Source organism: Lathamus discolor, chromosome 2 (genome assembly GCF_037157495.1).
Source record: "Lathamus discolor isolate bLatDis1 chromosome 2, bLatDis1.hap1, whole genome shotgun sequence".
NCBI lineage: Eukaryota > Metazoa > Chordata > Aves > Psittaciformes > Psittacidae > Lathamus > Lathamus discolor.
Genome location: NC_088885.1, coordinates 16,052,469 through 16,079,689, shown reverse-complemented (window position 1 = coordinate 16,079,689; position 27,221 = coordinate 16,052,469). Strand labels below are relative to the sequence as shown.

At 39.0% G+C, this 27,221-nt stretch overlaps 1 protein-coding gene across 1 annotated transcript in view; it reads right to left on the bottom strand.

Moving 5' to 3' along the window:
* Positions 1 to 11,252, bottom strand: part of SNX10 (sorting nexin 10) — a 48,422-nt gene extending 37,170 nt beyond the window's left edge. The window contains exon 1 of the mRNA XM_065665920.1: positions 11,242 to 11,252. The gene's annotated coding sequence lies outside the window, so the exon portion shown is untranslated. The remainder of the gene's footprint in view (positions 1 to 11,241) is intronic.
* Between the last annotated feature and the right edge of the window lie 15,969 nt (positions 11,253 to 27,221).

Sequence of the window (27,221 nt, the reverse complement as noted above, 5' to 3'; positions counted from 1 at the left end):
TTTCAGTTTTCCCCAGCACAAATAGGAAGACCGTCCTCTTCGCTTAAGCTATTTCCTGTCACTGTAAGCAGCAGAGTGGGCAATGAAAACAAGCTGCTTTTTCCTCTGGGCAACAGGTGATGCTGGTATATGCCCAGGTGGGAGTCTAGAGGCACCCGAGTGGGCCAGACCCTGACCCTCAGCGTCTTGGCTCCGCACCTCTTCCTGCCTTTGCCTTTTCACCGCTGCTAGCAGAATTAAGCAATATTTACCTAAAATTGCCACATCCTCAAAGGAGCTGTGAGAGCACCCAAGCCCATTGTGCTGATCTGGTGGCGACTACGTGTCTCTATGGCTCTGTTCCAGTAAGCGGTGGCAAGACAACAAGGAAACACAGGCGCTTTAAGGAAAAGCGCAGGCAGCTGCCCAAGTGCCTCCCTCGCTGCCTAACCCCAGTACACGGCCCAGGGAAAACCCAGCAACTCAGTCCCTGGAGCTTTCTTTGATCAGTTAGCTTCAACTGTGTGCTCTGTGTGCTCTGTTTGCATAGGCTTTCTTCATAGGTACCTAAATATGCTCAGCTGCTCAACTTAAACAGCACGTAGAATTTTTAAGTAATAGTATGCAGCCTCCTGACTAATGAAAAGGTACAACGAATATGGTGTATTTAATACAAAATCATGTCGTTATATATGTCATACTATATCATTATACACAGCAATATGCATTGTAATATAATGTTTATGCACAATAGCAACGTATTTATGCAACAATATCGTGTATGTACACAGCATAATGAATATACATAAAATGATGTATATTCGTGCAGAGCTTTTGCACATTCATAAAAAGAAGCAGCTAAAGGTGATGGTCTCGCTTAATCAAAACAAAAAGCGTTGATTCGAAACAAGATTAAGAACTATTTAAGCCGAAGTTTATGACTGCATGGTGTTAATGGTTACTAAGAGCAGCCATTTACACAGCCCTGACTCACAGCCGAGTCCTCTACGACCGATCAGTGAAATAAACACATTTTAAGAGCCCGGGGGGAACCAACCCACGCCGCAGCCGGCGGCTCCGCGACAGGGCTCGCGGTTTGGACCCGGGCTTTCCAAGCCGCCGCCTAAACCGCCAGTTATTGAAAGAGCCCAGCCAGCGCCCCACCGGCACCGGCAGCCCGGGTGACCGGAGGCTCTGCACCCACCCCGCCGCCGTTCGTAGCTGCGGGCGGACACACACACACAGCCAGCCCTGGTGGTCCCGGCACTACCGGAGGGCCTGACAACCCCCGCCATGGGCAATGCGGCCCCCACCACCGCCCCGCTCCCCGTTCCCCGTTCCCCGTTCTCCCTTCCCCGCTCACCACCACCGCCGCCGCCGCCGCCGCCGCACACACAGCCAGCACCGCCTCTCCCGCTGCTACACATAGGCAGGGAGGAGGCGGTGCGTCGCCGCTAGGGGGCGGGGCGAGGGAGCGTGGCCCCGCCCACTCCATCACCGGGCGCGCTGTGGGTCTGAGGTAATCGCAAGCGGCAGCGGCAGGGGCTGGAAGAGGGGAGGTGGTGCGGAAGGAGAGGGATCGGGATCGGGATCGGGATCGGGATCGGGATCGGGATCGGGATCGGGCCCGGCTCTTCTCGTGGTGTGCCAAGTTGGTTTCCATGTGACTTCAGTTTTGAAGTCCTGCGTTTTCCACCTGTGTCTGGCAACCCAGAGGTGCAAAAAATGGCTTTCCTTCACCTCAAAAAAGTTATATTTAGGAGCCTTTTAGTTAAGTGGGAAAAGGGGGAAAAAAAAGAGAGAGAGAGAAGTTAGTTGATAAATCCAATTAATTAATTGTTTTTTAAAGGAGAACTAAATCTCTACCAAAAAAAAAAAAAAAAAAAGAGAAAAAGAAAAATGAAGATTTACAAATCCAATTAATTTAGGTTTTAAACGTGAAGGAAATCTCTCAAATAGAAATTAAGATTGCTAAACTCAGTTAATTGTTTTTAAGGCGAATTAAATCTCTTTCAAAGAAAAATTAAGATTGATAAATCTAATTAATTAATTATATATATATTTAGGTGAATGAAAGCTCTCCGACGGTTTATTTCAGCTTTACTTGATGTCTCAGGAAATCCAAGCACCAGTGATTTTGTTTCCTTGCTAGTTTTGGGGTTTTTTTTTTGTTTAGAAAACTGATGTTGCAAATTAAGTTCTGTTGCCAGCTGTGAATTTGCATAAAGCAAATTCTTGTGCATTTTCAGTGAAGTTTTCATGCTATTTCCGTCCACCTTTTTTCACACCAGCAGCACTGGTTCCTAACGGGATGTCTGAGAATGCATTTGCATAGAGGTTTGCTGTGACCCCTTCTGGGGGTGCAGCTGTAGTGCTGCTATGAATGATGGGGCCGGCTGCTGGTGGTCGCTGCCCTGCTGGTCTGAGGGGACTTCTCTGTGCTGAGAACTTGCCTCCCAAGGCCGTGACAAACTGATTGCACTTCAGGGAGTTATTCAGTCCACATAAGGTATTTTCTCCACGTTTCAGCCACAATGTAGTGGGGACTTTATTCCATGACAGCGCTCTCCGAAGATTTCCACTGAAATAAATCATTAATCTGCTATCTTGACATCAGTTTGACTTATTTCAGATTAAATCTGCTGCAGTTGTGGTCTTCCATTTACTCAGACGGGTAGACTTAAATAAAGTTCCGGTTCTGCTACCACACATTTATAGCCCCTCCGCTATTTCATGAGACTGGAACAAAGCTCTGCATCCAGAAAACACTACAGGACTATCTGGATCCTGACTGCTTCATCACATTATGAGAATATTCAGATTAAATGGAAGATTCTTAAATTTGCAAGGTACACTTCTTTGAACTAAAGGACTAGAATTAAAGAACAAACCCGCATAGTGCATTATGGACACAAAATAAAAACAAACATGTTTTTAAGACTGCCTGTAATTTCCTTTCTGTAGCTAAAGAGGGAAGAAGATCATGCAGCATTAGGCTGCAGTGGGATTCTTAGGCATTACTCTCAGGAAGCATCAATAAATAACGACAGGAGTTGTCAGTGATTGCAGTTCTAAAAGATGCTCAGTGCTTTCATGTTGCAGGAGGTGTAAGGATAAAGAAAAGTGTGAGAAGAAAGGAAGAAAGTCTGCAAATATTTCCCCTTACTGGTTTTTGTTCTGTGGTATAAAACAATTGTCTCTCAGACATGTTTTCATGTTGTATTTGGCAAGTGGTTTCTTTGTAACTTGATTTCAATAAAGCACAAAATTGCCACATTTGCCAATATCTTGCTGATAGTTTTTAGCCCTTTTTCACATACGTATAACAATAAGGAGTGGAACATATTTAAATACTCCTACCTACAAGCAGGATGTTACCTCAAGCAGCTTCAATGGATGTTCTGATATCTAAAATTGCTGGAGGAATGAAACTCTTGCCTTTGGTTTGTCCATTTATGAAAGCATGGCTAAGGGAAGAGTTTTGGTTAGAACAGGCAAGTTGTCAGTACACGATATTTTAGTGCTGTGAATTTAGTGGCTTTGAGCTTTATTTTGCAAGCGCTGTGCTCTCATGTTCAGTATCAACTGCTAAGTTTGCAGTCCCAAAGGTGGCTGGCTTGGAAAAACAAAGTCTGCCCAAGCAAAATTGGGTCAGACTGGGGGAGAAAGAGGATTATTTGGATTTGCATGTAATATGAAAAAGACTGTTTATTTTGTTTTAATCTTTTTTTCCCCTGTAATTCCAGTTTTCTGTATTGTATTAGATCTGAAGACAAACTGAAACGGAAGGCCTCAGTGCTTCTAAATTGAAGAAGAAACCAATCAATTGAGAAGAAAAGGATTAATAATAAAATCCCTCCACCATCTTTTCAACCAAAGCAGAAGCCAAATGCCTTATTAAAAACTTAAAACCACCAAAAAGAGCTATAATCCATTGCAACACACTCAATATTGAAGAAAGTTGTCTGGCCAGACTGCAAGACTTCATATGATGATCTTCAGTAAAAATAAGTAAGGATGTAACTAACAGGAATGTTTTTAAAGGGGCTCCTCCTTTACGTGTTAGATACAAGCAAAGGAATGCAGACTTTCTTTTCTCCCCTCTTTGTTGTTCCTCCCTTTATTTCTAGGTGATTTTTGTTCTATTTAGTTTTGTTTCTCTAAGTCAGGTGTAATAATGTAATCACTGTTTATTTGAGCGGATCCACCAGGCTGACAAAATCAGCATCCAGGGCAAAAGCTAGAGTAAACAAAATATATAGCATTCAAATTCGGCTTGATATTTTTGGCTGTTCCAGAGAAGATAAGAGCAGTGTAAAGCAGTGGTTGACTGGAGAAGCCTGACGCTGGTTTTCTTTCTGCCGTTTCTCACTCTTTGTGTGCTGATTTCTTCTGAAATACTGTCCTTGAAGGGGATTCCAGCTGAGTGTTTATTTCCCTATCTTCCAGCTTCCCTTCCTATTTCTGGCCTTTTCTACTGGGACTGAAGGCACAAAGGCCAAGGAGCTAGCTGCCCTATTTTCCCTGCCTCCACTAGGGACTTCTTGTCCCTCAGCTCTCTGTACTCATAGCAGATAGGTACAAACATCTCTTTAACACAACTCAGGTTACCTAGGGTTTAATTTGTCCTCTGAAAAAAACTGTGCCTCCAGTGTCCAGAAAGGCAGCAAAGGGCAGTTCTGTACTTCAAGCGAGAGGTGTCTTAGGTCAGACCCACTGTAAAGTGGTAGGTTTGGCTGTGAGCTGGCAGCTGATTAGCACAGAAAATGTGTATGTCATATGAAGGCAGTGTATATGTGGACTAATGTCTACCCCTCACCATTGTCCTGTTATCTTCATAAGAAGAGGTGGAATAAGAAGAGGCTTGTGATATTCTCGGTCCAAATACTCGATTAGTAAATACCTTCCCTGTAGTTCTCTTCTGTTTTTAATTTTGGTGTGAAGAAGTCCGTGATAAATTTGCATGTGCCATTTATTCCACACCTGAAAAAAGAACCATGGAACCATTAGGCATTCTTTGTAGGGAACCCTGCTTTAAGTACATATGTATGTCCAAATGAGCATCTGTTTCCTTTGGCAGATTACCCCACAGTTCTTACCACATTCCTGAGGCTTCAGAACCTTTCCTCTTCTGCTGACGGTACCCTGAGCCTGAGGGGCAGACCGGTCTGACCCAATGAGGTGACTTCTGCCATTGACTTCTAGACAGTGTTTGTGCAGTGACTTCCTAAGGTAACTTTTTGTTGTCCTCGGGCAGAAGGAATTCCGAGTATCATTGATGGGAACCAGGGTGGAGACAATAAAGAGAGTGGGAGGAATTAATTTCTTTGAAAGGCATTTGGATTTGTGTGTTTTATCTGATATGAGCACGGATGGGAGGGGCTGATCTGGTGCTGAATATTTTAAGGGATGCTGCACCAAGGGGGCTACCACTGAAGTTGGAAGATCAAAAGCAGCAGAGATGTAATTAGGAGACGCAGATTTGGAAAGACAAAGGTTTGCAGGGTATGGTATTACTGACAGTGGTCATGTTACTGGGGATTGGACCCCGTTTCCTAACAGCTGGAGAGCATGCGCTTGCTCTAATTACATACTGAACAAACACTTCCCATCTGTACTTTGACAGCAAAAGGTTACAGCTCACGCCTGTGCTGAAGATGTGACAGCTGAACAAGATAACGCTGCATCAGCTGAGTTTCACCGACTGCTGTTGGTTCCTGTAAATGCCATATTGTACAATCTCATTTAGCAGAAAAAAGGAAAGGTTTAAGATAAATGCTATTGCCTTGCTTTCCCAGTGCTCTGAAATCACACCTGTGAGTGGCTCCTGTCAGGCCAAGGAACAATGGGAGCTTGCTCGCTTGCAGAGCTTCTCCTGCCATTAACCCCGCTTGGCCCTGTGGCCTGGTTGCATGCAAAGTTTGTGCTGGTGTAGGTGCCGTTTAGGAGGGGAATCTTTTACCAGAACAAATATGTTGGTACAATTCCTAGTACTAATTAAAGCTATCTTAATTTAGTATAATTTACTCTCTTCGTTAGGACAGGCATAAGCTTATCTATATACCTTCCCAATGCCAATTTAATGAACTCTTTGACAAGGCTTTATTATTTCAGACACACCTGCATAGTTAGAATGGTACTGCTGTCATGTCATGGTACAACTCCCTTATGCAGGCAACCTTTATATAGCATTTAAAAAATCAATGACTGTCACTTTTAATTATATCAATACCTCATCACTGCAAATAGATTTTAGAAGTACAGGTGGATGGAATCTGGCTGGCCTGTTAAACAGAGGAGACAGGCAAGAAAACCATCTGCTGTTCAGGATCCTCTCTTGACATTGTGTTCTAGGGGATCCTGCTTAGCTCTTTCAGCAGTGAGTGAAGTGAATCAGGTACTTTCTGCTGCCTGGAACACTGGGCAGGCTTTGCCCTCCCCGTTGCCCATGTATTCTGTCACTTTTAGATGAGTGTATCCATTGCCTTAAGGGCAATCAGTGAAGAAATGCTAGTTTTTTCAGACCTATTCTAAACTCTACATGGAATAAGCAGTTACATCTGTATTTTTGAACTTACAATATACATTACATCATATGCACAAGTATATTTGAAACAGCTTCTTGGTTGTCTTCTAAACATCTGCAAGGCTATTTATGAAACACGTTGTAGAGCATGATTGTTGCTGGACTATTGTTGCTTCTTTGCAGTTGGCAGCCTGGACTTTGCATGCCTGCATGTGTGAGTTGTAGTAATAGCCCAGCACCACAAGAGCAGCTTCTGGCTAACTATTACCTCATCATGAAGCCATGCATTCTATTGCTCCGTTTCCTTCCTTTCATCCATTTCTAATGAAGAAGTAGTGCGCTTTGGTTTGATCTATATAAGGTGGTTACTGTGAAACAGTCTGAACCCTGGGATTCAGAGCCTGTGGTGGTTCCTCAAGTAGATGCTCTTATTTTCCATGATGGATGCCTTTCTTTGCTTTTACACGGCTCAATTCTCATGTGTATTAAGCTAAACCACACAAATGCGTACTTACTGCAAAAAAGTATTCCCTCAGGGAGGTGTTGCAGATCAGATACTCAGCAGTAGCTGTTCTGAGCTCTTTCCTGTGTAGACAAGTCCTGTATCATTACCTTGTCTGCCCTTAGTGACTTCATGTGAGGTTTATTCATTATATTACATGGCAAAAAAAGCTAGCACCAAGGACAATCTAAAACGTGTTACTTAATTAGGCATGCTTTCAGGCGTTTAAGTGACTCTTTAGTTTCCCCCTGTGGCTTGATTCCCTCCTTCTGACTCCAGATTCTAAACCATTTGTGGTTTTATTTCAATTACCTTGTAATCACTAGTGTTGGATACTCGTGTAACTTCTACAGGGGGAAGAGTGGTAAGAATTTCTTAGTTAATTTTTTATAAAACTCATTGATCTGAGATTAGGATTTGTTGGTATAGCAATATTCCTAGGCAGATTTGTAACGTCTCCTGTTTTAGCTCAGTCTGCAGCATGGGACTCTACCGTGTGCTTGCTGTGACTTGAAATGAGTATTTCCATGTGGTACTGTGCAGCACTCACTTCGTTAGCACAGTTAAGCAAGAAACAAAAAGCCTTTTTGCAAAAATTAATTTATTTATTTTCTCAGATTTTGTTTTAGTAAAATAAAATTGAATAATAAAGGTTCTTGCGCATTGTGCGTCAAGAGCATGGCAGTTGGGCTTCTTGGTGCAGTTATACTCCGATTACAGATTATGTTGTGTAGTATCCAGGGAAGTCAGAATTGAGATTCCAAGGGAGAACATAAGCAACTCTCACTTACCTGTAGCTCTCACCTGCCTTTTTAGAGTGTGTTGTCTTTCATATCTGGAAGAGTCCACGCCTCGATATACTGGACCAGTCTCAGCAACTACAGAATTAATTTCTCACTAAGTAGAGGAAAGAGGCATGCAAACTTTGGGTGAGAGGCTGATGAGTTGTCTTAATAATGAGATATGACTGGGTCATACCAAATAACAAAAAAATACAAAATAACGAATAGATGAAGTTGGTTCCTGTTCTGTGCTTATTCAAAACAGATGCAAGCAGTGAGCAGTCTGTAGCAGCTAAAATTGATCAGCTTCAGATGGCAAGTTATAAGTAAATAAGAAAGAGCATGAGGCCTTCAATTGTTTGAGCTTCGTAGAATCACAAAATCATAGAATTGGTTGGATTGGAAGAGACCTTAAAGCTCATCCAGTTCCAACCCCCTGCCCTGTCCAGGGACACCTTCCACTACACCAGGTCGCTCAAAGCCCTGTCCAGCCTGGTTTTGAACACTGCCAAGGAAGTTCTGCACTAACAGAGAGTATTTCTTAAGTTTGTAACTAACTCTGTCTTTGAAATTACTCCAGTTTTGGTGGCTTTATGTACATACATTGTCCTCTACCAGTTCATGCCCTCGTATTGCCTTAGATTTCAGGTTCTCCTTTGCAAAACACTGCCTATCAAATTAAATCGAACAGCCTCTTTTTCAAAATGCAGCATCTCTTCTTTTGAGAGTAGTTAATATTCATCGTGGGAAGGAGTTGAAGGACTGGGAATCAAGCCTGTGACGGCATCACTGTTGTAGGTTTCTTACAGCTGTGTAAGGAAAAGTGAAACGCTCCATGTCTATTCATTCCATGTAACGTGCCCAGCATACACTATAAATCATTCTATCTGTATGGGTAAATAATCTCATTTATTTGCATTGCTTTTCTTCAGCTGCTCTGCTGCATCCTCAGCCTTGCATCAGCAGGTCAGCTCTGTGAGTCTAGTCCAGCATTTACTGATGTTGTTATTAACAGAACAGGAACTTTTCAGTAGGTGCTGCTTCAAGGGCTGTTTTAGTACAGCTTTTTGGAAAGACAGTGATTTTTCAATGCATAATCTTTCAACCAGTATGAAATATTTGCATTCTGCGGAGGCAACATTTCCAACTGGTAAGAAAGTTTTCCTAATCTATGTTTACTAGTGTTTGCTGTGGTTCTTCTGTTGCTCTTGCACATATGCACAGCAAGTATACTGTGCACATTGCTATGCACATCTGCAATCATCCACATCTGCTCCCTATTGCTACTCCACAGGTGTCCAGGATGAAGTTAAACAGCTTCTGACTCCTGTCCAAATGGACAGGAGTCCAATAAAACCGTTTGGAAGCCAAGGAAACAAGTATTAAGTTGGATCTTTAGGACATCACACCACTACCAGTGTGACTAGCAGCCAGGAAATCACAAGCATGACTGTCCCAAAATCAACTTGAGAAGCTGCTCCTTTTTGTCAGAACTATTGGCAGGTTAAGAGAGTCCTTTACAATATCTCTGGTAAGGGATTTTAATATTCTAATTGATGTTGTCTTACATATGTGAGAGACTGATCTGAAATCAGACTCCACCGTCCATTGTCTCAAAGACTGGTCTGACAAGCTGAGATGGAAATTCGCCTATCTTTTGTCTCAGAGATGGGTGGGAGGAGTTGAGATAAGGCTCCAATATCTGTTGCCTGGGAGAGGGTTGTGAGGAACTGAACTGGGACTCCACCATCCATTGCCTGAGGGATGAATGACAAAGAGCTGATAAGACTCTGCCATAGGATAAGGAAGAGACCAAAGTCTCTTTGTTCAAACCTTGAACCATATTTAAGTTGTTAATATTGAAGACTTACATTACTACATTTATTCATTCCCCAGGGCCACTTCCCTCTGAATTAATACAACATCCGCCTAATGGAGCCAGGCACTAATCTTCGTGCCAGGAGCTCCGACTGCTGACCTACTGGTAGCAAATAGGTTAGCCACTAGAAAGCAATGAGCACAATTAGATTCCTGAAAGAGATGTCAATACCTGGAACCGTTTCAAGGGAAGCTGCCATTCACCTCTGAAATTCTTTGTCCACTGCTTGCCATTCTGTCTTGGGACTAGCTTACCTAGAGCATCACAGGAGTCAGCCTTACATAAAGAGCTGCTTTCACAATCCCTCTTCTCAAGTGCTGTCCATTTTATGTCACAGTGGCCAGGCTGGTGGCATCTCCCAACTCTTCAAAGTCATCCACCAAGATGAAGGCAAATACACCTGAAGAACTATTCAGTATTAGTGTTTTTCAGGAAGATGGTGCACAGTGCTTTGGAAATAGCACCTAGAATGTTAGCAGGAAATTCACCGTGGATCCCTGAACATGGAAAAATGGAACATTGTTGGTTTGACACTAATCTGTTGTATTCTGGTAGGTTGTAAACTTCATCCTATGGGGCAGTGTCCTGGGTTTACCAGGAGCCGTTTTGCTCCTTCTTAGTAACTGGTGCAAGCTCTGTGTTTTGACTTCCAGCCTGGGCAGAGGGCTGATAACACCGATTGTTTTTAATTGTTGCTAAGTAATGTTTATTCTGGCCAAGGACTGTGTGAGTCTCATGCTCTGCTGGGGACGAGGGAGGCCGGGAGGAAGCAGAGACAGGACACCTGACCCAAACTAGCCAAAGAGGTATTCCATACCACAGCACGTCATGCCCCGGGAGGTAACTGGGAGTTACCCCGAAGGGCTAGTGGACTGCAGGGCTGGACGAGATATCGGTTGGTGCTTGGCTGGGGGGAGTGGGGTGAGTTATCAGTCGGCTGGTGCTGAGGTGTTGTATTCTTTCCTCTTGTTATTTCCTTTATCATTATTATTATTGGTGTTAGCAGCAGTGGTTTGTGTTATACCTTAGTTACTAAACTGTTCTTATCTCAACCCGTGGGAGTTGCATTCTTTTCGATTCTCCTCTCCGTCCCTCCAGGAGCAGGGGGAGGGCAAGAAGGGGGGGAGTGAGTGGACGAGGTTTGTGGTTGGGTTTAAACCACGACAGGCAGTCAAAAGGCATAATCATTGCAGCACAGAACACCAGCCATGAATTCTCTGCAGTTCTGTGGGTAAACCCAAACATCACCCCACAGGCATCAGTGCATTTCTGGAAGGGGAAGAACATAATGCAGTAATAGGCTTTTAAAACATGAGAGCCTGGAGTCTCTTTAGCCACAAAACTCTTGGAAGAGCCAACAGGAAGATGGCATGAGGATGACTGACTCCCTGCAAGGTCAAGATGCAGCTCACACCATGCACAACCAGGCATGGTGCTCAGGGATCTCCTGTGGCTCCCCATGGTTTTGTCCTCAGCCACCAGTGTGGGTACAGCCACTCCACCTGCTGCAGGCTGACAAGGTTGGGTGCAAGCAGCTACATGACTCCCAGACTGGAGTGCCATCTACTGAATCACCACCACCACTGCCTATGGCAATTTGGTTAGGGTTTTGTAGATTTAGCTGCAGCATTTGAAATACAAGCAGCTAGCTACGTATGAGATAATTTAATTGTGTGTTACATATAGCAGCATGGTAAAACACTTAAAGTTACCAACTGTATCTTCAACTATCCCTGAAGGAGTAAAACCAGCTGTAAGTCAACTACTCATTCAGAAGAAGATAGTTTCAACTAGTTTTTTTCTAAGTTGAAGGGATAGCGTATGTTTGAAGGTATAGCATACATCACATAGCGGTCATGTGCAGAACAGTGGCAGGCATGGCACCTGTGGGTCTGTGGCAATGAAGAAAAACATCAGACAGATGCATTTCTTAGAAATCAACCATTCTGTGACTTCTCAAAGTCAAGAAACATTCACCAAGAGCATCCAAAACTTTAGAGTAATCAGCAATAACATATGGAATAAACCAGAGTAATCAGGAATACTGCACAATAAAAGCCTTCTTCAACAAATGGAGAATGTCTGTGACAATGAGGTAAGATGCTGTTTCTCCCTCAAATCTCTGATTTTACCGCCTAAAAAGGATTATTTATGGCTTAGTACTAGAGCTGGAGTATTAAGTTTAAAGCTTCAACATAGAAAGTGATTGTTTTTCTTGTGCTGCTGAAAAAATTCTCTTTTCTAGTTTCACAGGTACGTGTCTGTTTATGTCAATAAATCAAATAGATGTGAACTAACTGAAAACCCAAACTGCAACTCTACTCATATAAGACAAAACAAATTACTTTATAAAAGTACTATTTCTTAGTTATGCAAAGATGTTTCCTTTATGTAACTATGATTTCACCAGTAGACACTTTTCTGAAATATGAAAACTTGAAGCTTGTCTACAGGTTTTTTGGTTTCAGGTCAATCGTATGAAATGATGGCAAACAATCCAATGGACACATCATCCCAAACTACAGTGCAGTGGACTGTGAGTTCTGGTAGAATCATTAGACCTCACTTAGTTCATTATAACATGCCCTTTACTGTGGAAATGTAAAACTGACATGCGACTCAATGTGATCATCAGGCACAGACAACATGGGTTCAGACAGGGAAAGTCCTGTTTAGCTTATTCGAGCTCCTTCTGCGGTAAGGTCACCAGCCTAGTGAGTGAAGGGATGGTGGTGGATATAATTTTTCCAGGTTTCAGTGAGGGTTTTGGTGCTGTCTCTCAGGGCATCCTGCTGGATACATTGTCCAGCTGTGAGATGAACAGATACAAGGTGCACTGAGCGAAGGACTGGCTGAATGGCAGGGCTCAGAGGGTTGTAGCAAACGGGGTTACGTCTGACTGGCAACTGGTCACCAGTGGTGTTCTTCAGGGATCAATACTAGTGCCAGTTCTGTTCAATCTTCTTATCAATGATCTGTATGCAGGAGTTGAATGCATCATTGGTGAATTTGCTGATGATGCTAATCTGAGAGGTGCTGTTGACTCTACTGAGGGACAAGAGCTCTTGCAGAGGGATCTGGATAGACTGGGCCATTGGGCAGTCACCAGTGGCATGAAGCTGAATAGGAGCAGATGCTGAATCCTGCACCCGGGATGGAGGACTGCCAGACACAAGTGTAAACTGGGAGAGGAGTGGGTGGAGAGCAGACCTGCAGGAAGGGATCTGGAAGTGCTGGTCGGCAGCAGGTGCTCAGTGCAAGTCAGCAATGTGCCCTGGCAGCCAAGAGGGCAAACCGTATCCTGGGGTGCATCACACAGAGCATGACCTGCCAGTCAGAAGAGGTGATTGTCCTGCTGTAAGCAGCACTGGTGCAGGCTCGCCTTGAGCGCTGGGTATAGTTCTAGGGCCCACCATGTAAGAAGAAAACGGAGGTCCTTGGATGCATCCAGGAGTGCAACAAAGCTGGTGACAGGGCTGGAAGGCATGTCCTGTGAGGAGCATTTGAGGACACTGGGTTTGTCTAGTTCGGAGAGAAGGAGGCTGAGGGCTGACCTCATTGTTCTCTACAGCTCTTCTCAAGGAGGGGAAATGGAGAGGGAGGTGCTGATCTGTTCTTGCTGGGATCCATTGATAGGACGCACGGGAATGGTTCAGAGCTGTGCCCGGGGAGGTTTAGAGTAGACAGCAGGAACCATTTATTTACCCAGAAGGTGGCCAAAAGCTGGAACAGGCTTCCTAGAGAGGTAACCAGTGCCCTGTGCCCATCAGTGTTTTAGAGGCATTTGGACAACACCCTTCATAACATGCTTTAACTTTTGGCCAGCCCTGCAGTGGTCAAGCAGTTGCACTTGATGATCATTGTAGGTCTCTTCCAAGTTCCAATCTTTTTCTCTCTGCTTCCTTCTTTCCCTAACAGTACATGCTGAGGAAATACCAGAGGACATTTCTTCCCAGCCCTGCGCTAGTGGAAGGCATTGAACGGGTATCATGTCCCATCATAGGCTCTGTCACTTTGTGGAAAGGAGGTATGTGCCTTTTGATGGGGGTGAGAGATGTAGATTGTCTCTGGATCATTTGAGGACCTGAAGAGATCTGCAAAAAACCATGTGTGAACTGGTTTTTGAACCTCTTCTGTGCTCATCCAGTTTAGTTGGGTTTCCAGAGGGTAGCAAAAGACCACATCTCTGACCCCAGTGAGGCTCCAAGATCGAGCCCTCAGCCTGAAGCAGGGTGTGCTCCTGAACTCAGTGGTTGCAAATGTTCTTTACGTGGGCAATAGCTGCTCATTTCCTTGTGATTTGCCCCCACTCCCAACCCCACCCTTCCCCCAAATGCTGTTTTTTAAAAATGCTTGAGTTGTTTCTTTTGGAGAAACAGAACCAAATACAAGAGCCTGAGAACAGCAGCGCTCCATCAGGAGTGCCTCTGGCCCAATACTCTCTCTCCAGTGGCACACATTCAACTCTAAAGGAGAGTATGTGAGGAGCACAGGTCTGCTTCTGTCAGGGTCCAGAGGGTGCTCATAGGCCTCAATGCCTGGGACCAGGCTTTCTTGGGACCCGCACTGTAGGTAGCCCCTCAGACCTAGCTCACAGCTTGTCATGCAGAACTATATGCATAACATATCATAGATCTTCTGTTCGACTCAGTTCTATTCCATCCAATCCCATCCCATCCCATTCCATCCCAACCCATTCCATCTCATTCCATTCCATTCCATTATACTCCATTCCATTCCACTCAATTCCATTCCATCCAGAAACAAATAAGACACAAGTAAGGTTAGAAGTGGAAAGAGTATTTTATTTATTTATAAATAAAGTTCTTTTGCCTTAGTTTACATTACCTTAGACTTAAGCGTAGCTTTGACATTAGCTTAGCTTAGAGTTTAGCTTAGCTTAGACTTTAGGTTATCTTAGACTTTAATTTAGCTAAGACACTAGCTTAGCTAAGACTTTAGGTTATCTTAGGCTTTAGCATAACTTAGACTTTCTGTTACCTTAGGCTTTAGCTTATCTTACACTTCAGGTTACCTTAGCTTTTAGCTTAGCTTAGACTTTAGGTTACCTTAGCCTCTAGCATAGGTTAGACTTTAGGTTACCTTAGATTTTAGCGTACTTTAGACTTTCTGTTACCTTAGACTTAAGCTTATCTTACACTTCAGGTTACCTTAGCTTTTAGCTTATCTTACACTTTAGGTTACCTTAGATTTTAGCTTAGCTTAGACTTTACATTACCTTAGACTTTAGCTTAGCTTACACTTCAGCTTACCTTACACTTCAGCTTAGCTTAGACTTCAGGTTACCTTAGACTTTAGGTTACCTTAGACTTTAGGTTACCTTAGACTATAGGTTACCTTACACTTTGGCTTAGCTTAGACTTCAGGTTACCTAAGACTTTAGCATACCTTAGACTTTAGGCTACCTTAGACATTTACCTTCGCTTAGACTTTAGGTTATCTTAGACTTTACTTTATATTACACTTTCAATTACCTTAGACCTTAGCTTAGCTTAGAATTTAGGATAGCTTAGACTGCAGTTTAGCTTGGACTTCAGGTTACCTTAGACTTTACGTTACATTACACTTTCAATTACCTTAGACTTTAGCTTAACTTACAATTTTGATTACCTTAGACTTAAGTTTAGCTTAGATTTTAGCTTAGCTAAGACTTTGGTTTACCGTACACATTTGGTTACCTTACACTTTAGCATAGCTTAGACTTTAGTTTAGCTTAGACTTTTGGTTACCTTAGACTTTAGGTTACCTTAGACTTTAGATTACCTTAGACTTTAGATTAGATTATCTTAGACTTTATCTTAGCTTAGACTTTAGTTTAGATTAGACTTTAGGTTACCTTAGACTTTTGTTTAGCTTAGACTTTAGCTTAGCTTAGACTTTAGGTTACCTTAGACTTCTGCTTAGCTTAGACTTCAGGTTACGTAAGACGTTAGCGTACCTTAGACTTTAGGTTACCTTAGAATTTAGGGTACCTTAGACTTTAGGTTAGCTTAGACTTTAGGTTAGCTTAGACTTTAGGTTACCTTAGACATTTAGCTTAGCTTAGACATTTAGCTTAGCTTAGACTTTACATTACCTTAGAGCTTATGTTACATTATATTTTCAGTTACCTTAGACTTTAGCTTAGCTTAGAATTTAGCTTAGCTTAGACTACAGGTTACCTTAGGCTCTAGCACAGGTTAGACTTAAGGTTACCTTAGACTTTAGCATACTTAAGACTTTCAGTTATCTTAGACTTTAGGTTACCTTAGACTTTTGCTTAGCTTACACTTTTGATTACCTTAGACTTGAGTTTCACTTAGATTTTAGCTTAGATTAGACTATAGGTTACATTGGACTTTAGTTACGCTTAGAATTTAGGTTACCTTAAACTTTAGCGTAGCTTAGACTTCAGGTTGAGTTAGGCTTTAGGTTACCTTAGGCTCTAGGTTTGAGTAGACTTTAGTTTAGCTTAGACTTTAGCATACCTTAGACTTTTGGTTAACTTTGACTTAAACTTAGCTTAAACTTTAGGTGACCGTACACATTTGGTTACTTTGGACTTTAGGTTGGCTTAGACTTTAGATTAGACTTTAGCTTAGTTTAGACTTTGGGTTACCTTAGACTTTAGCATACCTTAGACTTTAGGTTACCTTAGACATTTAGCTTAGCTTAGACTTTAGGTTAATTTAGGCTTTAGGTTACCTGAGGCTCTGGCTTTGCTTAGACTTTAGTTGACCTGAGACTTTAGCATACCTTAGACTTTTGGTTACCTTAGACTTTTACTTAGCTTAGACTTTAGGTTACTGTACACATTTAATTACCTTAGATTTTAGCTTAGTTTAGACATTAGCTTAGATTAGACTTTAGCTTAGTTTAGACTTTGGGTTACCTTAGACTTTAACTTAGATTAGACTTTAGGTTACTGTACACATTTAATTACCTTAGATTTTATCTTAGTTTAGACATTAGTTTAGATTAGACTTTAGCTTAGCTTATACTTCAGGTGACCGTACACATATGGTTACTTTGGACTTTAGGTTAGCTTAGACTTTAGTTTAGATTAGATTTTACCTTAGCTTAGACTGTAGTTTACCTTGGACTTTAGTTTTGCTTAGAATTCAGGTTACCTTAGAATTTAGCTTAGCTTAGACTTTAGGTTAATTTAGGCTTTAGGTTACCTTAGGCTTTGGCTTTGCTTAGACTTTAGTTTACCTTAGACTTTAGCATATCTTAGACTTTAGCATACCTTAGACTTTTGGTTACCTTAGACTTTAGGTTACTGTACACATTTAATTACCTTAGATTTTAGCTTAGTTTAGACATTAGCTTAGATTAGACTTTAGCTTAGCTTAGACTTTAGGTTAATTTAGGCTTTAGGTTACCTGAGGCTCTGGCTTTGCTTAGACTTTAGTTGACCTTAGACTTTAGCATACCTTAGACTTTTGGTTACCTTAGACTTTTGGTTACCTTAGACTTTAGGTTACTGTACACATTTAATTACCTTAGATTTTAGCTTAGTTTAGACATTAGCTTAGATTAGACTTTAGCTTAGCTTAGAGTTTAGGTGACAGTACACATGCGATTACCTTAGATTTTAGCTTAGTTTAGACATTAGTTTAGATTAGACTTTAGCTTAGTTTAAACTTTGGGTTACCTTAGACTTTAACTTAGATTAGACTTTAGGTTACTGTACACATTTAATTACCTCTAGATTTTAGCTTAGTTTAGACATTAGCTTAGATTAGTCTTTAGCTTAGCTTATACTTCAGGCGACCGTACACATTTGGTTACTTTGGACTTTAGGGTAGCTTAGACTTTAGTTTAGATTAGACTTTAGCTTAGTTTAGACTATAATTTACCTTGGACTTTAGTTTCGCTTAGAATTCAGGTTACCTTATAATTTAGCTTTGCTTAGACTTTAGGTTAAGTTCGGCTTTAGGTTACCTTAGGCTTTGGCTTTGCTTAGACTTTAGTTTACCTTAGACTTTAGCATACCTTAGACTTTTGGTTACCTTAGATTTTAACTTAGCTTAGACTTTAGGTTACTGTACACATTTAATTACCTTAGATTTTAGCTTAGTTTTGACATTAGTTTAGATTAGAATTTAGCTTAGCTTAGACTTTAGGTGACCGTACACATTTGGTTACTTTGGACTTTAGGTTGGCTTAGACTTTAGTTTAGGTTAGACTAGCTTAGTTTAGACTTTGGGTTACCTTAGACTTTAGCATACCTTAGACTTTAGGTTACCTTAGACTTTAATTTAGCTTAGACTTTAGGTGACCGTACACATTTGATTACCTTAGATTTTAGCTTAGCTTAGACATTAGCTTAGATTAGACTTTAGCTTAGCTTAGACTTTAGGTGACCGTACACATTTGATTACCTTAGAATTTAGCTTAGCTTAGACTTTAGGTTAATTTAGGCTTTAGGTTACCTGAGGCTCTAGCTTTGCTTAGACTTTAGTTGACCTTAGACTTCAGCATACCTTAGACTTTTGGTTACCTTAGACTTTTACTTAGCTTAGACTTTAGGTTACTGTACACATTTGATTACCTTAGATTTTAGCTTAGTTTAGACATTAGCTTAGATTAGACTTTAGCTTAGCTTAGACTTTAGGTGACCATACACATGTGATTACCTTAGATTTTAGCTTAGCTTAGACATTAGTTTAGATTAGAATTTAGCGTAGTTTAGACTTTGGGTTACCTTAGACTTTAACTTAGATTAGACTTTAGGTTACTGTACACATTTAATTACCTTAGATTTTAGCTTAGTTTAGACATTAGCTTAGATTAGACTTTAGCTTAGCTTAGACGTTAGGTTAATTTAGGCTTTAGGTTACCTGAGGCTCTGGCTTTACTTAGACTTTAGTTGACCTTAGACTTTAGCATACCTTAGACTTTAGCATACCTTAGACTTTAACTTAGCTTAGACTTTAGGTTACTGTACACATTTAATTACCTTAGATTTTAGCTTAGTTTAGACATTAGCTTAGATTAGACTTTAGCTTAGCTTAGACGTTAGGTTAATTTAGGCTTTAGGTTACTTGAGGCTCTGGCTTTGCTTAGACTTTAGTTGACCTTAGACTTCAGCATACCTTAGACTTTTGGTTACCTTAGACTTTAGCATACCTTAGACTTTAACTTAGCTTAGACTTTAGGTTACTGTACACATTTGATTACCTTAGATTTTAGCTTAGTTTAGACATTAGCTTAGATTAGACTTTAGCTTAGCTTAGACTTTAGGTGACCGTACACATGTGATTACCTTAGATTGTAGCTTAGCTTAGACATTAGTTTAGATTAGACTTTAGCTTAGTTTAGACTTTCGGTTACCTTAGACTTTAACTTAGATTAGACTTTAGGTTACTGTACACATTTAATTACCTTAGATTTTATCTTAGTTTAGACATTAGCTTAGATTAGACTTTAGCTTAGCTTATACTTCAGGTGACCGTACACATTTGGTTACTTTGGAATTTAGGTTAGCTTAGACTTTAGTTTAGATTAGATTTTACCTTAGCTTAGACTGTAGTTTACCTTGGACTTTAGTTTCGCTTAGAATTCACGTTACCTTAGAATTTAGCTTAGTTTAGACTTTAGGTTAATTTAGGCTTTAGGTTACCTTAGGCTTTGGCTTTGCTTAGACTTTAGTTTCCCTTAGACTTTAGCATACCTTAGACTTTTGGTTACCTTAGACTTTAGCATACCTTAGACTTTTGGTTACCTTAGACTTTAGGTTACTGTACACATTTAATTACCTTAGATTTTAGCTTAGTTTAGACATTAGCTTAGATTAGACTTTAGCTTAGCTTAGACGTTAGGTTAATTTAGGCTTTAGGTTACTTGAGGCTCTGGCTTTGCTTAGACTTTAGTTGACCTTAGACTTCAGCATACCTTAGACTTTTGGTTACCTTAGACTTTAGCATACCTTAGACTTTAACTTAGCTTAGACTTTAGGTTACTGTACACATTTAATTTCCTTAGATTTTAGCTTAGTATAGACATTAGCTTATATTAGACTTTAGCTTAGCTTAGACTTTAGGTGACCTTACACATGTGATTACCTTAGATTTTAGCTTAGCTTAGACATTAGTTTAGATTAGAATTTAGCTTAGTTTAGACTTTGGGTTACCTTAGACTTTAACTTAGCTTAGACTTTAGGTTACTGTACACATTTAATTACCTTAGATTTTAGCTTAGTTTAGACATTAGCTTAGATTAGACTTTAGCTTAGCTTAGACTTTAGGTTAATTTAGGCTTTAGGTTACCTGAGGCTCTGGCTTTGCTTAGACTTTAGTTGACCGTAGACTTTAGCATACCTTAGACTTTTGGTTGCCTTAGACTTTAACTTAGCTTAGACTTTAGGTTACTGTACACATTTGATTACCTTAGATTTTAGCTTAGTTTAGACATTAGCTTAGATTAGACTTTAGCTTAGCTTAGACGTTAGGTTAATTTAGGCTTTAGGTTACCTGAGGCTCTGGCTTTGCTTAGACTTTAGTTGACCTTAGACTTTAGCATACCTTAGACTTTAGCATACCTTAGACTTTAACTTAGATTAGACTTTAGGTTACTGTACACATTTGATTACCTTAGATTTTAGCTTAGTTTAGACATTAGCTTAGATTAGACTTTAGCTTAGCTTAGACTTTAGTTTAATTTAGGCTTTAGTTTACCTGAGGCTCTGGCTTTGCTTAGACTTTAGTTGACCTTAGACTTCAGCATACCTTAGACTTTTGGTTACCTTAGACTTTAGCATACCTTAGACTTTAACTTAGCTTAGACTTTAGGTTACTGTACACATTTGATTACCTTAGATTTTAGCTTAGTTTAGACATTAGCTTAGATTAGACTTTAGCTTAGCTTAGACTTTAGGTGACCGTACACATGTGATTACCTTAGATTGTAGCTTAGCTTAGACATTAGTTTAGATTAGACTTTAGCTTAGTTTAGACTTTCGGTTACCTTAGACTTTAACTTAGATTAGACTTTAGGTTACTGTACACATTTAATTACCTTAGATTTTATCTTAGTTTAGACATTAGCTTAGATTAGACTTTAGCTTAGCTTATACTTCAGGTGACCGTACACATTTGGTTACTTTGGAATTTAGGTTAGCTTAGACTATAGTTTAGATTAGATTTTACCTTAGCTTAGACTGTAGTTTACCTTGGACTTTAGTTTCGCTTAGAATTCACGTTACCTTAGAATTTAGCTTAGTTTAGACTTTAGGTTAATTTAGGCTTTAGGTTACCTTAGGCTTTGGCTGTGCTTAGACTTTAGTTTCCCTTAGACTTTAGCATACCTTAGACTTTTGGTTACCTTAGACTTTAGCATACCTTAGACTTTTGGTTACCTTAGACTTTAGGTTACTGTACACATTTAATTACCTTAGATTTTAGCTTAGTTTAGACATTAGCTTAGATTAGACTTTAGCTTAGCTTAGACGTTAGGTTAATTTAGGCTTTAGGTTACTTGAGGCTCTGGCTTTGCTTAGACTTTAGTTGACCTTAGACTTCAGCATACCTTAGACTTTTGGTTACCTTAGACTTTAGCATACCTTAGACTTTAACTTAGCTTAGACTTTAGGTTACTGTACACATTTAATTTCCTTAGATTTTAGCTTAGTTTAGACATTAGCTTAGATTAGACTTTAGCTTAGCTTAGACTTTAGGTGACCTTACACATGTGATTACCTTAGATTTTAGCTTAGCTTAGACATTAGTTTAGATTAGAATTTAGCTTAGTTTAGACTTTGGGTTACCTTAGACTTTAACTTAGATTAGACTTTAGGTTACTGTACACATTTAATTACCTTAGATTTTAGCTTAGTTTAGACATTAGCTTAGATTAGACTTTAGCTTAGCTTAGACGTTAGGTTAATTTAGGCTTTAGGTTCCCTGAGGCTCTGGCTTTGGTTAGACTTTAGTTGACCGTAGGCTTTAGCATACCTTAGACTTTTGGTTACCTTAGACTTTAACTTAGCTTAGACTTTAGGTTACTGTACACATTTAATTTCCTTAGATTTTAGCTTAGTTTAGACATTAGCTTAGATTAGACTTTAGCTTAGCTTAGACTTTAGGTGACCGTACACATTTGATTACTTTGGACTTTAGGTTAGCTTAGACTTTAGTTTAGATTAGACATTAGCTTAGTTTAGACTATAGTTTACCTTGGACTTTAGTTTCGCTTAGAATTCAGGTTACCTTAGAATTTAGCTTAGCTTAGACTTTACGTTAATTTAGGCTTTAGGTTACCTTAGGCTTTGGCTTTGCTTAGACTTTAGTTTACCTTAGAATTTAGCATACCTTAGACTTTAGCATACCTTAGACTTTAGCGTACCTTAGACTTTTGGTTACCTTAGACTTTAGGTTACTGTACACATTTAATTACCTTAGATTTTGGCTTAGTTTAGACATTACCTTAGATTAGACTTTAGCTTAGCTTAGACGTTAGGTTAATTTAGGTTTTAGGTTACCTGAGGCTCTGGCTTTGCTTAGACTTTAGTTGACCTTAGACTTCAGCATACCTTAGACTTTAGCATACCTTAGACTTTAACTTAGCTTAGACTTTAGGTTACTGTACAAATTTAATTACCTTAGATTTTAGCTTAGTTTAGACATTAGCTTAGATTAGACTTTAGCTTATCTTAGACTTTAGGTGACCTTACGCATGTGATTACCTTAGATTTTAGCTTAGCTTAGACATTAGTTTAGATTAGAATTTAGCTTAGTTTAGACTTTCGGTTACCTTAGACTTTAACTTAGACTAGACTTTAGGTTACTGTACACATTTAATTACCTTAGATTTTAGCTTAGTTTAGACATTAGCTTAGATTAGACTTTAGCTTAGCTTAGACGTTATGTTAATTTAGGCTTTAGGTTACCTGAGGCTCTGGCTTTGCTTAGACTTTAGTTGACCTTAGACTTTAGCATACCTTAGACTTTAGCATACCTTAGACTTTAACTTAGCTTAGACTTTAGGTTACTGTACACATTTAATTACCTTAGATTTTAGCTTAGTTTAGACATTAGCTTAGATTAGAATTTAGCTTAGCTTATTCTTTAGTTGACCTTACACATGTGATTACCTTAGATTTTTGCTTAGCATAGACATTAGTTTAGATGAGAATTTAGCTTAGTTTAGACTTTGGGTTACCTTAGACTTTAACTTAGATTAGACTTTAGGTTACTGTACACATTTAATTACCTTAGATTTTAGCTTAGTTTAGACATTAGCTTAGATTAGACTTTAGCTTAGCTTAGACTTTAGGTTAATTTAGGCTTTAGGTTACCTGAGGCTCTGGCATTGCTTAGACTTTAGTTGACCTTAGACTTCAGCATACCTTAGACTTTTGGTTACCTTAGACTTTAGCATACCTTAGACTTTAACTTAGCTTAGACTTTAGGTTACTGTACACATTTAATTTCCTTAGATTTTAGCTTAGTTTAGACATTAGCTTAGATTAGACTTTAGCTTAGCTTAGACTTGAGGTTAATTTAGGCTTTAGGTTACCTGAGGCTCTGGCTTTGCTTAGACTTTAGTTGTCCGTAGACTTTAGCATACCTTAGACTTTAGCATACCTTAGACTTTAACTTAGCTTAGACTTTAGGTTACTGTACACATTTAATTACCTTAGATTTTAGCTTAGTTTAGACATTAGCTTAGATTAGACTTTAGCTTAGCTTAGACGTTAGGTTAATTTAGGCTTTAGGTTCCCTGAGGCTCTGGCTTTGGTTAGACTTTAGTTGACCGTAGACTTTAGCATACCTTAGACTTTTGGTTACCTTAGACTTTAACTTAGCTTAGACTTTAGGTTACTGTACACATTTGATTGCCTTAGATTTTAGCTTAGTTTAGACATTAGCTTAGATTAGACTTTAGCTTAGCTTAGACGTTAGGTTAATTTAGGCTTTAGGTTACCTGAGGCTCTGGCTTTGCTTAGACTTTAGCTTACCTTAGACTTTAGCATACCTTAGACTTTAGCATACCTTAGACTTTAACTTAGCTTAGACTTTAGGTTACTGTACACATTTGATTACCTTAGATTTTAGCTTAGTTTAGACATTAGCTTAGATTAGACTTTAGCTTAGCTTAGACTTTAGTTTAATTTAGGCTTTAGTTTACCTGAGGCTCTGGCTTTGCTTAGACTTTAGTTGACCTTAGACTTCAGCATACCTTAGACTTTTGGTTACCTTAGACTTTAGCATACCTTAGACTTTAACTTAGCTTAGACTTTAGGTTACTGTACACATTTGATTACCTTAGATTTTAGCTTAGTTTAGACATTAGCTTAGATTAGACTTTAGCTTAGCTTAGACTTTAGGTGACCGTACACATGTGATTACCTTAGATTGTAGCTTAGCTTAGACATTAGTTTAGATTAGACTTTAGCTTAGTTTAGACTTTCGGTTACCTTAGACTTTAACTTAGATTAGACTTTAGGTTACTGTACACATTTAATTACCTTAGATTTTATCTTAGTTTAGACATTAGCTTAGATTAGACTTTAGCTTAGCTTATACTTCAGGTGACCGTACACATTTGGTTACTTTGGAATTTAGGTTAGCTTAGACTATAGTTTAGATTAGATTTTACCTTAGCTTAGACTGTAGTTTACCTTGGACTTTAGTTTCGCTTAGAATTCACGTTACCTTAGAATTTAGCTTAGTTTAGACTTTAGGTTAATTTAGGCTTTAGGTTACCTTAGGCTTTGGCTGTGCTTAGACTTTAGTTTCCCTTAGACTTTAGCATACCTTAGACTTTTGGTTACCTTAGACTTTAGCATACCTTAGACTTTTGGTTACCTTAGACTTTAGGTTACTGTACACATTTAATTACCTTAGATTTTAGCTTAGTTTAGACATTAGCTTAGATTAGACTTTAGCTTAGCTTAGACGTTAGGTTAATTTAGGCTTTAGGTTACTTGAGGCTCTGGCTTTGCTTAGACTTTAGTTGACCTTAGACTTCAGCATACCTTAGACTTTTGGTTACCTTAGACTTTAGCATACCTTAGACTTTAACTTAGCTTAGACTTTAGGTTACTGTACACATTTAATTTCCTTAGATTTTAGCTTAGTTTAGACATTAGCTTAGATTAGACTTTAGCTTAGCTTAGACTTTAGGTGACCTTACACATGTGATTACCTTAGATTTTAGCTTAGCTTAGACATTAGTTTAGATTAGAATTTAGCTTAGTTTAGACTTTGGGTTACCTTAGACTTTAACTTAGATTAGACTTTAGGTTACTGTACACATTTAATTACCTTAGATTTTAGCTTAGTTTAGACATTAGCTTAGATTAGACTTTAGCTTAGCTTAGACGTTAGGTTAATTTAGGCTTTAGGTTCCCTGAGGCTCTGGCTTTGGTTAGACTTTAGTTGACCGTAGGCTTTAGCATACCTTAGACTTTTGGTTACCTTAGACTTTAACTTAGCTTAGACTTTAGGTTACTGTACACATTTAATTTCCTTAGATTTTAGCTTAGTTTAGACATTAGCTTAGATTAGACTTTAGCTTAGCTTAGACTTTAGGTGACCGTACACATTTGATTACTTTGGACTTTAGGTTAGCTTAGACTTTAGTTTAGATTAGACATTAGCTTAGTTTAGACTATAGTTTACCTTGGACTTTAGTTTCGCTTAGAATTCAGGTTACCTTAGAATTTAGCTTAGCTTAGACTTTACGTTAATTTAGGCTTTAGGTTACCTTAGGCTTTGGCTTTGCTTAGACTTTAGTTTACCTTAGAATTTAGCATACCTTAGACTTTAGCATACCTTAGACTTTAGCGTACCTTAGACTTTTGGTTACCTTAGACTTTAGGTTACTGTACACATTTAATTACCTTAGATTTTGGCTTAGTTTAGACATTACCTTAGATTAGACTTTAGCTTAGCTTAGACGTTAGGTTAATTTAGGTTTTAGGTTACCTGAGGCTCTGGCTTTGCTTAGACTTTAGTTGACCTTAGACTTCAGCATACCTTAGACTTTAGCATACCTTAGACTTTAACTTAGCTTAGACTTTAGGTTACTGTACAAATTTAATTACCTTAGATTTTAGCTTAGTTTAGACATTAGCTTAGATTAGACTTTAGCTTATCTTAGACTTTAGGTGACCTTACGCATGTGATTACCTTAGATTTTAGCTTAGCTTAGACATTAGTTTAGATTAGAATTTAGCTTAGTTTAGACTTTCGGTTACCTTAGACTTTAACTTAGACTAGACTTTAGGTTACTGTACACATTTAATTACCTTAGATTTTAGCTTAGTTTAGACATTAGCTTAGATTAGACTTTAGCTTAGCTTAGACGTTATGTTAATTTAGGCTTTAGGTTACCTGAGGCTCTGGCTTTGCTTAGACTTTAGTTGACCTTAGACTTTAGCATACCTTAGACTTTAGCATACCTTAGACTTTAACTTAGCTTAGACTTTAGGTTACTGTACACATTTAATTACCTTAGATTTTAGCTTAGTTTAGACATTAGCTTAGATTAGAATTTAGCTTAGCTTATTCTTTAGTTGACCTTACACATGTGATTACCTTAGATTTTTGCTTAGCATAGACATTAGTTTAGATGAGAATTTAGCTTAGTTTAGACTTTGGGTTACCTTAGACTTTAACTTAGATTAGACTTTAGGTTACTGTACACATTTAATTACCTTAGATTTTAGCTTAGTTTAGACATTAGCTTAGATTAGACTTTAGCTTAGCTTAGACTTTAGGTTAATTTAGGCTTTAGGTTACCTGAGGCTCTGGCATTGCTTAGACTTTAGTTGACCTTAGACTTCAGCATACCTTAGACTTTTGGTTACCTTAGACTTTAGCATACCTTAGACTTTAACTTAGCTTAGACTTTAGGTTACTGTACACATTTAATTTCCTTAGATTTTAGCTTAGTATAGACATTAGCTTATATTAGACTTTAGCTTAGCTTAGACTTTAGGTGACCTTACACATGTGATTACCTTAGATTTTAGCTTAGCTTAGACATTAGTTTAGATTAGAATTTAGCTTAGTTTAGACTTTGGGTTACCTTAGACTTTAACTTAGCTTAGACTTTAGGTTACTGTACACATTTAATTACCTTAGATTTTAGCTTAGTTTAGACATTAGCTTAGATTAGACTTTAGCTTAGCTTAGACTTTAGGTTAATTTAGGCTTTAGGTTACCTGAGGCTCTGGCTTTGCTTAGACTTTAGTTGACCGTAGACTTTAGCATACCTTAGACTTTTGGTTGCCTTAGACTTTAACTTAGCTTAGACTTTAGGTTACTGTACACATTTGATTACCTTAGATTTTAGCTTAGTTTAGACATTAGCTTAGATTAGACTTTAGCTTAGCTTAGACGTTAGGTTAATTTAGGCTTTAGGTTACCTGAGGCTCTGGCTTTGCTTAGACTTTAGTTGACCTTAGACTTTAGCATACCTTAGACTTTAGCATACCTTAGACTTTAACTTAGATTAGACTTTAGGTTACTGTACACATTTGATTACCTTAGATTTTAGCTTAGTTTAGACATTAGCTTAGATTAGACTTTAGCTTAGCTT